Below are 14363 nucleotides of genomic sequence, written 5' to 3' on the forward strand. Positions count from 1 at the left end.
AAAATTGCTTCATTCAATGTTTCAATGGTCTTGATTTCAAAAAGGGTTTCAAAGAAGCTGCACTATTTAACCCCGGGAGCTTATCTTCCTGTAATTGCAGGATCCATTTCTGTTCTGCCTCTTTCACTTTATTCTTTATATCCCCTCCTCTATTGTTTTTATTAATAATTTCTATCACCATAAAGTTAAAAACATGCTGTGTGTATTCTGCTTGTACATGTTTTGCCAGAGCACTAGTGTCTTTTTTATTAGCTATATCTCTCAAGTGCTCTAGCACACGTTCTTTAAGGCACCTATTGGTTTTGCCTATATAAAATGCAAAACATTTAGTGCATAAACTAAGATAAACAAGGTGTTGTGTTTTACAATCTGCACAGAAATTAATCTCAATGGTGAAAGTTGAGGTAGGGTGCTGAAAGACAGATTTATTATATAAGTAATTACAGGCCATGCAGTTTCTACAGGTGAATGTTCCTACTCTGTGATGATATAAATTGTTTAAAGGTGCTTGATTTATAACAGAGCTGTCTTTTTAAAGATTTCTTGTTAATAAAAGAAAAGTTAGGTTTATCCTCTAAAATGTCTTGTAGCTCTTGCACTGAGTGCAAAATGTTCCAGTTCTTTTCAAAAATCCCACAGAATCTCCTGATGTCACTAGAGTAAGTTACTGGGAGCCTAATTTTCGTATTGCCACTATGTATGATATTCTCTTCTCCAGTGACTTCTGAGAAGAATGGTTTACCTCTGTTACCTCGTTTCTCATTCATATTCTTAATACTATTATCAATGCCTCTATTACTATAACCTCTATCCTTAAATTCTTTTTTTAATAATAATACTGTATTATTTAAACCTTCATTAGTATTATGTAAGTGACTGGCTCTCATAAATTGTCCCTTTATGACATTTCTATGTACATGTCCAGGATGCATGGCCTGCTTTATGTAGGATGCTATTTATACGACTAGGTTTCCTGTACATACTGGTGGCGATCTCTTTAAACTGTGACTTCTTAACAGTGACATCTAGAAATTCAATACATTCATGTGAATATTGATAAGTAAATCTAAGACATTCTGTAGTACTATGCAAATAATCAAACATTGCAATTCATCAGTTGTACCCCCCCCATAACAAAAAAAAAATCATCTACAAAACGTGCATACCATAAAATTTTATCCACAAACATATTGCTTCATTAGCAAAAATTAATTCTTCCATGCTACTAATACTAGGTTGGTGTAGCTGTTCGCACATGCTGTGCCCATAGCTGCGCCAACCTTCTTTAAGTAAAATTTCTCATTGAAAGTAAAGACATTATTATCCAGTATAATGTCAAGTAATTCACAGGTCAAATTAATTTTAGCATTGTTATATGCTTGATTGTCATTTAGTATATCACGTATTCTCTCAATACAGCAATTGTTCGGTATTACTGTAAACAAAGAAGTAATATCCATGGTTGCAAACATATATTCATCATTTAGGGTTGATACCTTGCTATACAATAATTTCATAAATGCTTTCGTGTCTCTTAAGTACAGTATCACACAAAGCCAAAATAGGGTGTAAGCATTTTTCAACATAAATAGAGACAGCCTCTGTAACCCATCCTTTACTTGAGACTATGGGTCGTATAGGTGGGTGGGTTATGTTCTTATGTACCTTCGGCAATCCATAGATAATGGGTATAGTAGGGTACTCTATCTGAAAATAATTAAGAAGTTCTTCAGAGATTTCTTTTGTTGTAAAAAGATCAGAAATAAAAACAGATACTCTATCAATAATGCCCTTCACTTGCTTTTCATTAATGGCCAAGTAAGTCTCTTCATCATTCAATAGCTCCATCATTTGTTGAATATAGAAAGATTTATCCATCACCACTACACTACACCCTTTATCTGCTGGGCCTGATCTCTATGCTAGAAGATACCTTTAATTGTATTAATGCTTCAGTTTCCATTTTGGTTAAATTATGAAATATGGGTGAATTATCCTGAGCATACATATCTCTAATCTCATTTTCACACAATTTTTCTTCAATCTCTGAAGAATACTTGTGACCGTTAGCCAGTGGAGGCTTGTGACTTCAAATCAAAGGGGGGCTGCAGGAGACAGGTGAATGGGTGGGGTCAATGGGAAGGGGTGTGGTCAACGAACAGGGAGGATCTATGCTCAAAACCACAAAACCTGTAACTTTAATTAAATATGCTACCCTGGGTGCCAAACCGTCATTATGAGAGTCCAGTCAAGACAAAATGAAGTGTAGAAGTAGAAAAATATTTCAATGCATTGGCTGCATGACAGCTTACTTAATATCTAGATGGAAACAATAAGGTTGTGAGGGATAAAAAAATAAATTACTTTTTAAATACATTACTGGAATGCCAGTCAAAATCAAGTATAAGAAAAACAAGCAGCACTCAAACCACTTCTCCTTGCACTGAAGTTCTGATTATAATTTATATTCAGCTTTATTAAAGTACCAAGTAACATGCTGAAAGTAGCAATCTCTGTGATACCCCACTTGTAAAAATGTTTCTTATCTAAAAAAGACCTGCTGCCTAACAACTATCTACTTGTTTCATGGGGAAAACATGATCAAAGTAAAAATGAAAAGCAAACAAGAAACAAGCTCAAGATACATTGCTTAAAGGAGTACTGTACAGGTAATGGACCACACATGATAGATTGGCATTCTGTTTGATTTACAGCTAAAGCCTGCAAAGATGACTGCAAGTCTCCAACAAATGTAATGAGCTTCTTAAAATGTAATTTTGTCCTTTATTACAAATACTGTCATATGCATTTCAGTACCCAAGGCTTAAACATTATCTAGTTATGTAAGTATTTTCTGCATGTCAACAACAGAAAGGCTTTCATTGTTGGCAGTTCTTTAACAGTATGCTTATTAAAGCTTACTTGCATCTTACAATCTCAGACAAGCTTACCCGATGGTCATTAAAGCATTGCTACTTAAACACAGAGCAACAGGCACTTTCTGAGTAATAATAAGCATAAATCAACAGTATAAAAACATGACAGAAACCAGAACATTCTGCAAAATCTTGGACAGAATAAAAGCACGTGTCTACCTTGGATGGGGGGAATACTCTGCACATTTACACTGCATAACTGCTCCTTGCCTGGACACATCCGGGGTCACTACATGGGGGAGTGGGGTGCAACAAGTATGTCACAAATTGAAATGTCTCTGGCTGACTGTGATGGTCCTGACACATTTGTCATACCTCTCAACCTCAGAACAAGAAATATGGACAGAGCCATACGTAGAAGTGGGACAAAGGCCCAAAAATAAGGACAATTTTTAAATATTGCTCTTATAAACTTAGTAAAATAATAGAATAGTAGGTCTTGCATTAGTATGAATTTTCTGAAAGGTACGAAATCTGAAACTCAAATGTCTGTCATTATTTTCTAACTTCAGTCTTTAATGATTTGCCACTAATTTGCCAAAAACACACAATTTTATGGAAAATGGACCAAAAATGTGATGCAAAAATATAAAATAGCCACATAATACAGCTGGGACCCTGTCAAAGAAGGGACACTTTTTTAATATTAGTACTGCTAACTTGAGCAGCTGACAAAATAAAAGAATCTACATGCATTTCTGAAATAAAAGTAATATATAACTCTTATTACAGTTATTTCTTAATTGTAAGCACTCCACGTTTTCTTCCAAAATTGCCATTTTGCGGCGGGATTATTAGGTGAAGAGCAACATTTTGAGCCAAAATCGGGGGCAGTTGAGAGGTTTGGAAATGCCTAATTCTATAAAGCAATTTATTTGCACGTACCTCTCAACCTGTTAATGCAGAAAATCTGGACAAGGCCAAATATACTGGGGGAACATATAAAACAGTACTATAAATTGTTGTATAAACTGAGACAGTTATTAGGATAACAGGTCTTGCTTTAGCATGCATTTTTCTGAAGGTTATGAAGTCTGAAACTCAGTGTCATTATTTAGTGACTTAATTCCTAAATTATTTGCCAGAAAACCACACATTTTATGAGGAACAAACCAAAAATAAGAAACAAATCTATTCATTCTGTGAAAATCTGGACAGCTGAGAGGTATAGTTCAGCCGGGGCTGTCTTTGAGTTTGCCACCCTTCCCCCTTACAAAAATCATGGTCAAAAGGAGCCTCCCCCCTGCAGCCATTCTAATGAACCAATACTTGGCTATTTCACCCCATTTACCATAAACACTAATGTGCATACTGCTTTACTCCTAATTTGATGTGGACTTCATTTGAATGTTTTATTTTGCATTTTAACGCACAAACACCTAAGACATCTGCTAAATAAAGCAATGCAATCTCAGACTTAGCATTAAAACGTCTCTGCCCTTGAAACTCACATTCATTGAAACAGCATTGAAACCTACATTCAAAGAAAATACATTTTGCCAGTGGAAGATCAAGATTAACTTTGGGCTGTTTTCAAATCATAGGCCCCTTGCACATGAAACATACACATGGTCTTTGATACACCTTCCTGATTGTATTAAATTATATTACTTGTACAATGTAGTACAGTTGTTACAGTGCATTTTAAATTTGTTTTAAACATTTTTCCAGTAAACAGTGAAACAAAATACATGCACCAATAATGACAAAATTGCCCATTTCAGAACATTTTTCCAGTAAACAATGAAACAAAATGCGTGCACCAATAATGACAAAACTGCCCATTTCAGAACATTTCTATCATAAAATCTACTCAAGCTTCTACAGTCCACCAGTATCAGTAAATGTGCACAATCTCTGAAGAAGTAAAAGTCATCTAAATAATTCCACATTAAGGAAATCTGTAACTAATGAAGATTTTGCTGCTAGCAAACAACTTTATATTTCATTTTTTCATCTACAAATAAAGGGCCTCATTGCCCTTGAGGAATAAATTGCCTAAGTTGCATTAAAAAAACAATAAGCTAGTAATGTTGCAATAGGGAATGAATGGCAAACTGATAACAGGCTCATAGTTACTAGGTATCTTCACCAAAAAGGACTGCAGCATCCACCGCCCTTACAATACAGTACAATATCAGCAATGCATCTACCTACTGTGGGAGTAGAACCCACAGCCTTCTACATCAAAAGCAAGTACACTACCTATTGTGCTATTAACAACGCAAGCAGATTCGGCATATGCAGCACTAAACTTTTGTTCCTCTGCAGCTCACAGCTTCTTGTAAAATTTACTTGACATTCAGCTGCATCTCTGAACTTTGCAGCACAAGAAGTCTGGAAAAATCCAATTTTTTTTTGGGGGGGGGGGCAAAAGACCAAAAAACAGAGACACATTTTAAACATTGCTTGTATAATGTTGGAAAGTTGTTAGAATAAAATGCTGCGTTACCACCATACATTTCACTGCCAAGTATTGGACCCTGTGCAAAACAGTCAGAGCAACATTACCACTATGCCAACTCATCTGTCTTACGAATGAAAAGAAGACTGAAACTTAAATGGCTACCATTTAGTGAATTCAGTTCTCACCATAGCTGTCAACATCTTAGCACAAAACACCTGAACAAAGCAAATAATGGGGGAATACAGCCCCCAAGCATATTCAGTGAGTTCAGTTATCAGCATAGCTCTCAACCTTGGCACAAAAAACCTGGACGAAGCCAATAATGGGGGAATACAGTCCAAAAAATAGGGACAAATATCCATTGAGGACACCAGAGCAAACCCACACAAACACAGGGAGGAGGACATGCAGACTCCACACAGAAGGCACCCCAGCCAAGAATCAAACCAGACAACCTGTAGCTGTCAGGCAACAATGCTACCACTGCACCACTGGCTGTGTTAAGTAACAAAAATACAGAAACCACAGATTTTGAGAACAGAACAAATATGAGGCAAAATCTGCAAATGTTTTACAAATGGTGGTGGGTAGAGAATTCAGGCTCTTATAGGTTCATAGGTTGGTACTGGGCTATCTGCCTGAAGGCATATATTAGCCCAGCCATGTTGTGCAGTATTCACCGCCCCTTTAGTAGTTCCCTAGACCCTTGTACTAGCAGCTAGTACCCTTGGCCCCTATCTAGTAGTGCTGTTTTGTGATCCCCGGTGTGAACTTTGTTACCCATCCACTCATCAAGGTTCCTCTTGAATAGTGATAGTGAGGGGCTCTGTCTTATGTAGATCGGGACCCTGTTCCATAGTAAGGGAAGTCTCTGCGAAGGGAATCTATCCCTCCAGCATGTTCTATTCATTGTTGTGTTGAGGTTTATATCCCTAGAGCGTGTAGGTCTTGACGCTTGGTCCCAATGTACAGGGTTCAAGCCTTATTCTCTACCCACCACCATGTAGCAGCTGGGGCATTTTACACACACACACACACACACACACACACACACACACACACACACACAGACACACACATACCCTGCAGATCCAATCCTCTGTAGCGGCCTGATTCTGTCCTATGCAGCAGCCCGATCACCTGTGTCCTCCATAACAGCCTGTGCAGGCTGTTCTGGGTTTTCCTGCGAGACATGAGTAGGCTGGAGCCTGCGGGTGATGCGGTAGTCACCGTACAGACTTCTGGGCTGGCAGGGCGGAGTTACCTTCCTTCCCTATCCGGACTGCCTAACAGAGCAGTCTGGAGTTCAGGAACTAGACACGCATGTGTGGGTGGAGTTCTGAACTGCCTAACACAGAGTCAGGAACTAGGCAGGCATGCGTGAAGTTCCGGGACTCGTGAATTTATTTTTTTTATTTTTTATTTTTACAGTGGGGGGATTCGCAATTTATTTTATTCTTTTCAAAGATGGGGAGGCTGCAGTCCTGTAGCACGAGCTGCCCCTGCCGTTAGCCCATTCTTTAGACTCTGTTCTGGGTAGATGTGGTTTGTCGAGTGCTACGCCTGTGTTTTTGTAGCTCTTACATTGTGACACTTCAAATTTCCTATGACCAATGCCCCCTCCCCCTACTTAGAGGTTTGTATATAACCTTTAACATACTTTTGCCTGGCATCTTTCCTAGCACTGCTTCTAGAAATGACAGGGAAAGCTGCCAGGCACTACTTCCAGAATTTCTACCTTTCCATCTGTGGGGTAAACCCTGACCCGCTTTCCCGATGTGAGTACCATAGTAATCTTTTTCCCTTCTTTGATTTGATTTACTGTCTATTAAATCCAGTACTTGCTCCCTTTTGATGGTCTGACAGCTTTCCAGAAAACCTTTTCATTCACAGTATTAAACGTGTCAGTTAAATATTAACTCATGTAATCTAGGAATTTTAATAATCCTGCTCTTTTTAATGAAAAACACACTTCCTGTAATCCTCCATGTGTAACATCAGCACAGACTGTCACATTGTGATTTTAACATTTTTAAAACTTGTCAGTTCTGTATTAAACTATATTTATTCAGACAGAAATAGCATTGTTTCGTAATATTCTTCGGTTACTTTTATCCCATCATTTCTGTTTTATTTAGTAAAGTCAAGTGGACTGTAGCCCTTATTTTAAAATAGTACAAGCCCCCACCCCTATTCCAGCAAATTGATCTGCCTTATCATAGTGTAATGCTTACATTTTAAGTGTTTATCTGTTGTGCTCGGAGTATAATTTTTTTGCAGGAGTTAGAGGTAGGGTGGGGGGCATATCTTTCCTTTATTTTCTTCTCCCTGCACTGGTGTACATTTACTGAGATATATTACACATAAAGTTAGCAAAAAAAAAAAAGGCAACATTCCCAGATTTATGCTCTTCAGTTGTCCATAGGAGCATACTCCCCCCCCCCCCCCTTCTCTGACCCCACTAACATACATTTCAAAAATGTTCTCAAATTGCATCTTATGAATACATGGCTATGTCCATGCATAATCGCATCTTATGAATACATGGCTATGTCCATGCTTCACATGAATCTCACAATCTCAACACACTTTACACCTTCCTTCCTGCTATCTCTACTGTATATATGCTACAGTTAGGTATGTTACTGTCAGCTTGAAATTGTATAATATGTCATGTCTAAATCATGATTTTTTATTCTTTTAGCCTATCTCACTAATCCAGTGTTAAAGCTTTGATGTATGAGACTATCTTTGTAAATTTACTCACTTACTGCTGATGTATTGTTTATTGTTTAGACTGGATTGTATGAGACTTTTTTTTTTTTTTTTTTTTTTTTATATTCATTTATTTTACATTTGTTAACCGGGAAAGTCTGACTGGACACAGGTCCATTTTCAATGGAGGCCCGGGGAGATCAGCTCCAAACAACACTTATATAAAATAACAGGAAATTACATGGAACATTCATTTCATGTTATGAGAGCTTTCATTGCATACACACAACGAGATGATACATATACAGTATGGAATACATTAAATTAACAGCTCATACAAAAGTCAAACATTGAGGTATAGAGTATCAGAAAAATCTACTCAAAAGACCTAAAAAGAGGCAGTATTTCATATTCATGAAACAGACAGAGTAGTTTGGGTACAGAGGAGTTACCTTTTTAAGGGTTAGCCTGGTGAATGGCATGAGCATAGCCAATTATTCTGAAAATGTTTTTTCAGGAGTTTTTTAAACTGAGTAGTGGAGGTGGTAGAGGTTGTATGGCTTGGTAGGGTGTTCCATTTTTTGACAGTGATGCTGGCAAAAAGGGATTTTTCCAGCTTCATTTCTATGATTGATGACTTTTATGAGGTTTTGGTTGCTGGATCTAAGAGTTCTAGTGGGAATGTGTGGTTGTATGAGTTAGGCTGGGAAAGTAGTAGAGTTTGTGAGTAGTAGATAGCTGGTTGAGTAGTAACATATGAGGTAGCTCCAACTAGTTGACTTGCTTAAGTGGCAGACGGTGATGGGACCTATAAGGGGATTCGGTAGCAAATTTAGCAATTTTATTGTAACAAGATTCCATTTTATTTAGGTTGGTTTGCTGGAGATTAGTTAAGATAGGACAGGCATATAAGAGGATGGATAGGAGATGGGTCCTTGCAGTGGCTGCTTTGGTGGTATTCATAAAGTTTTTATTCCTATAAAGTAGTCCAAGTTTTTTGTTAACCTTTTTGATGGTTTGAGCAATGTGGATGTCGAATTTAAGCTTGTCAATTTCAACACCTAACAGTTTTGTGTGTGTGGTAGGGCTGATTTGAGTGTTGTCTTTGGATTTGATGGAGATGCTATCACTTAGGGGTGGTGATTTTCCTGGGCCAAATATAAGAAGTTTGTGTTTTGAGGATTGAGAAAAAGTTTGATATTGGTGAAACATGTTTCTGTGAGGCTGAAGAAGTTCTGGGTTAAGGATTGAAGTTCATGTAGTGTGGAGGCAGCGCAAATAAGGGTGGTTTCATCTGCATATTGTACTACTGACACAGAGGGTGAGGATAAAGTGATGTGGTTAGTATATAAGGAGAACAGTGTATGTCTATTCTTACGTATGTTATCATTGTTATGTTATTTGTATTACCATGTTGATGTTAATGTAATTGTGGAGCATTTCTCCCCGGGCCTCTGCTGTAAATGGATCTGTGTCCAGTCGGACTATCCCAGTAAACAAATATAAATAAAATAAGTAAGAAAGACACTGTGGTCATTTCAAAGTTGCCTAATGTATCACTCCTGTCCTGAGTCGTACCTGAATAAGGGACGTTATGTCTACGCCTGTTCTGGCAGCTTTTCATGTTTCCGCCTGGCACAATCACTGTTTTTATTTTGATGTCTCTTAGCCTGTCCTCCATTTGTGCCTTAAATAAAGGAAAGGGTTTCAGTGGTCTGTCTTTTAACTGTTTATAATTTCATCTCTTCCTGGACTGGTTTGGAAAAATGCAACTTCAGTACCCCATGTCTCCTTTAATCTCTTAAGGAGGTTGGCTGCCTTCAGTAACCAAGTCCAGATCTTTACGTATTTCAGTGTTACCTAGATAGAAGATTTTTGCAAAATGCTGAATATAACAGCTGGGACTTTAATATTGCATGTGAGAGTGTTCAATCTCGCCTTTGTTCTTACACATGGGTTCGGAGCCGATCCTCGGCTCCGTGCCGGCCGACTGCAAGCTCTGCATCGAGAAGAAGCTCGAGGACATGTAATACCCACAATCCCCCTCTGCCTTTACCTCAGATCTAGTTTGCCGCTGCTGCAGTACGCATCGCTGGAGACTAGCTCGGGGCTGTTCAGATAAGATTTTTTATCTATTCTGTACTAAATTTCAGAAAGTTTCTTTAAATTCTAGTTACTTAAGTAAGAGTAGGTGTGTCAGTGTCAGAATTCTCTATACTTAGAATAAGTTAACTTGTTAACTTTCGAGTTAGAGTTTTCGGGGCCTACCCCTTCTTGGACTTGTGACTAAAACTTTTGTAGTCTTGCCTTTTTGGCAGTTATATCTGAATTAGACTTCGGATTCGACTTATTTGACTAAAAACTTGTGGTAGTCTTGTTTTTAGCTTTATCAAAACAGACTTTTTTTTCCCGGATTTGACATTTATTACCGGATTGGACTTTTTACTGGACTGGACTGTCTTTTCATTGTTAATATGTCTGAAAAGATGAAATCTGGCTTTAAACGTTGTCAGTGTGGCCAAAAAATGTCGGTCACAGACAACCACAGTTCCTGTGTCTACTGTCTTGGCCCTCTCCACTTACAAGAGGACTGCTCTATTTGTCACTCTTTTAGTGGGAGGGTCATGACAGATAGGCGCAGGAAACTGATGGATAGAGGATTGCTGAAACCCTCTTTCCAGGAGGCTTTGGATGCTTCAGACCAGGCATCCAAGTCTTCGAAGGGGTCGAAGGCGTCGGAGCCAAAGACATCGGCTCCGAGCTCTTCGAGTCTAGTTGGATCACCGGTTCCACAGACTTCGGGGCCGAGTGTTCAACTGTTGGCAGTTTCCGAGCCTCGAGTCTTGGAACTGGTGACGGAGCTCCCTCCACCGACTCTGTTGAGGTCGGCTCCGTCTTCGATCCCTTCGACTCGTTCTTCTAGAGCCCTTTCCGACACCGACGTGGACCGTGTGGTGCAGAAACTTATGGAGCATACGGCCCTGTCCAAGCTTATTTCGGTCTCCTCTCAGTTGATGTCGAGACTTGAAGGCCTGCCACTATCTCCATCTGTTCCTCCTCCGAGACCTGTTCAGTCTTCGGAGCCGGAAGAAGCTGACCTGATGATTGTGGAGCCCTCTGTGCCAGAACCGTCTTTTTCTCGGTCGGCACCGTTTACCTCGACTCCATCCGATCCGTACCAGAGTCTCGGGCCCGAAGATCTGTCCTTGGTTCCGGGACCGAGTCGGACCGATGTTTCGTTCCGACTCTCCCTCTCGGGGCCTCGGCACGGATCGATTCGGTTCCGTCCTCGGGGTCGGTGCCTTCGGCTCCTGTTTCGGGATTCTTCCCATTTCTTCCGAACCGGGAGATACCACGACCCGCGACCCGGGGGCCTTCGACCTCATGAGGAAGGTGTTGTCTACTCAGACAACCACATCAGCAGGTACAGCTTCTCCTCCCCGCAAAGGACCGTTATCCTCCTCTGCACCCACGGCCACGCCCAAGCGTCGGGCACCAGTGTCTCAGCCACCCCTGGAGGGTGCCCGCTCTTCCCCGGAGGCTTCTTCGGATGCTCCCCATGAAGAAGTTCCTAGGAAAAGACTGTGTAAGAGGAGACACTTGGATTCTCCACAAGAATCCTTGACATCTGATACTGACTTAGATGAGTCAGAAGGGTCCCCTAAGTCACCTTCAGAGGATGCCTCTTTGCTGACATCTTGGAGATCCTTAAACAGAGAGGTGACTGGCAAGCCCTCCCCCCTTCTGAGGATGAGTCAGTTTTGCTGAAGGCATTTGGTGCCCGTCCTTCCTCCTCCTGGGTCACTCCGCCTTTGATGAGTTAATGGAATTAATTGCTCAAGGGCGTGGGAGACTCCTGACACGGTGGAACCTGTCCCTAGGAAGCCAAATAAGTACATCACGGCACCACAGGACAAAGCTTACCTTACCAAAGGAGTTCCGGTAGACGCCATGGTGGTGGCAGCGCCACGAAAAGGAGATGGAGTCTTCCTCATCTGTCCATCCGCCTAACAAAGATTCTAGGACCATGGACAGATACGGGAAGCGCATTTTCAGTTCAGCGGCTTTCTCTATGCGTTCCCTGAACTATTTGACCCATTTTACACGTTTACAGAGGGATCTAGTCAAAGAGTTGGGAGATACCCTCCAGGGTGCTACAGATGCCGCTGTCTCAGAGAAAGTTACAGCGCATCTCAACACCCTTACGTCCATTGTGAACTCGTCCATGAGGCTGATATCCTATGCAGCCGAAGGATCGAGTAGGGCAGCGGCTTCAGCGATTGCTCTTCGTAGGCAATCCTGGATGCGCTTATGTTCGTTTGCGGAAGCCTTCAAGTCTTCCTTTACTAACGCCCCATTTGATGGAGCCACACTTTTTGGCCCTAAAGTAAAGGAGACCCTTACCCGGTGTGAACAGGAGGGAAAGACTCTGTCTGCTGTCGGAGTCCGTTTTTCCAGCCCTTCAAGACCGTACCCCAAAGGGCAACGTGGTGGGAAAATGTGGTTTCGTAAACCCCAAGGGTCTTTTCCAAACACACAGGGTGATGCCCCCTCTAGAGGCAGAGGGGGGGGGCAGAGGTGGAAGACGCCGCCCTGGCGGCAGAGGGGGTCCGCAAAACCAAGGTGACAGGGATAACCTCCCTGGCAAACCTTTTCAGCACTCCTGAGAGGAGGCCCGACTGTCCTGCTCTGGAGGCAGTCGGGGTCGCTAGCTTTATACCCTCAGGCCTGGCAAAACCTTTCTTCAGACAATTGGGTAAAAGCATTGTTACCAGAGGTTACAAAATCCCGCTTCTATCCACCCCATTCCAAACAGAAAACTCCCAGATGTACCACCCCATCTGCGAGACCCAGCAGCTACAGAAATTTCAAAGCTGCTAGAAAAAAGAGTCATCCAACCAGTCCCAGCGGACCAAATAGGATTCGGAACTTACTCAAGGTTCTTTTTAGTTCCAAAGAAAACAGGGGACTGGAGGCCAATTCTGGACCTAAGTCATCTCAACACCTTTGTCAAGAAGGAAAAGTTTCGAATGGTCACGCTTCAATCGATCCTTCCATTCTTACGGAAGGACGACTGGATGTGCTCAATAGATCTGAAGGACGCATACTACCACATCAAAATGGCCATGTCCATAGATCACTTGCGCTTCCGGCTGGGAGCCAGTCACTATCAGTTTCGAGCCCTGCCCTTTGGTCTGACCACAGCCCCCAGGGTCTTCACCAAATGCATGGCAGTGGTAGCGTCTCATCTGAGGCGCCTAGGATTCCAGGTGTTTCCGTATCTGGACGACTGGCTCCTGTCTGCCACCACCAGGCGTCAACTGATACATGCCAGGGATTACTCCCTACAACTTTGCACACACCTTGGCATTTCAGTAAATTTCGAGAAATCTTTGCTACAGCCATCACAGCATATCTTATTCATAGGAGCGGAATTAGATACTCGTCAGTTAGTTCTAAAACTTCCGACAGAAAGAATAGTAGCACTTCAATTCAACATTTCCCTTCTGCTGTCGTCCAGAAAATCCCCAGCAAAAATTGTTTTGAAAGTTCTGGGTCTCATGGCAGCTTCTCTCATAGCAATACCATTGGGAAGACTGCACATGAGAGTGCTACAATGGCTTCTATTTGCACAATGGTCATTCCAACAACTTCCACTGACTCACGAAATATTGATAACGAAAACATGCAAATCACACCTAAGGTGGTGGTTACAGACTTGCAACCTATCCGGCGGAAGACCATTTGTGCTACCCACACCGTCAGCAACGATAACCACGGACGCTTCCCTGATAGGGTGGGGGGGCATCTTTCAGGGACAGACAGTCCAAGGCGAATGGACCAATCTGGAGTACAATCTGCACATCAATGTTCTGGAGTTGAGGGCAGTGTTTTTGGCGTTGCAACACTTTGCTCCCCTTCTTCCTCCAGGGACCATTGCAGTTCAGACAGACAACATGTCCGTAGTCTGGTACATAAACAAGCAAGGCGGAACCAGGTCCTACCAACTATGCAGAGAGGCCATGAGAATTTGGCAATGGGCAGAGTCCACCGGTCGCTTTCTGATCTCAACGCACATCCCGGGGTCATCCAACGTCATAGCCGACAGGCTGAGCAGGGCAATACTATTGCCTCACGAGTGGTCCTCAAACAGTCAGTTGCCGGAAAGATTTTTCGCAAATGGGGCCAGCCTACCTGCGATCTGTTTGCGTCTCCAATGAACGCCAAATGCAGGAGCTACTTTGCCCTATTACCCTCCAGGGAAGTCCCAAGGGACGCTGGTGCACGATTGGCCCCGGGTCTCC

General features: G+C 41.7%; 1 protein-coding gene across 4 annotated transcripts in view; it reads left to right on the forward strand.

Annotated features, from left to right (window-relative positions):
- STAU1 (staufen double-stranded RNA binding protein 1) overlaps positions 1-14363 on the forward strand; it is a 2205075-nt gene that overhangs the window by 2175722 nt on the left and 14990 nt on the right. The gene's annotated exons all lie outside the window — the stretch shown is intronic.

The sequence above is a fragment of the Protopterus annectens genome, chromosome 12.part0, assembly GCF_019279795.1.
Source record: "Protopterus annectens isolate FY-2018-M chromosome 12.part0, PAN1.0, whole genome shotgun sequence".
Lineage (NCBI taxonomy): Eukaryota > Metazoa > Chordata > Ceratodontiformes > Protopteridae > Protopterus > Protopterus annectens.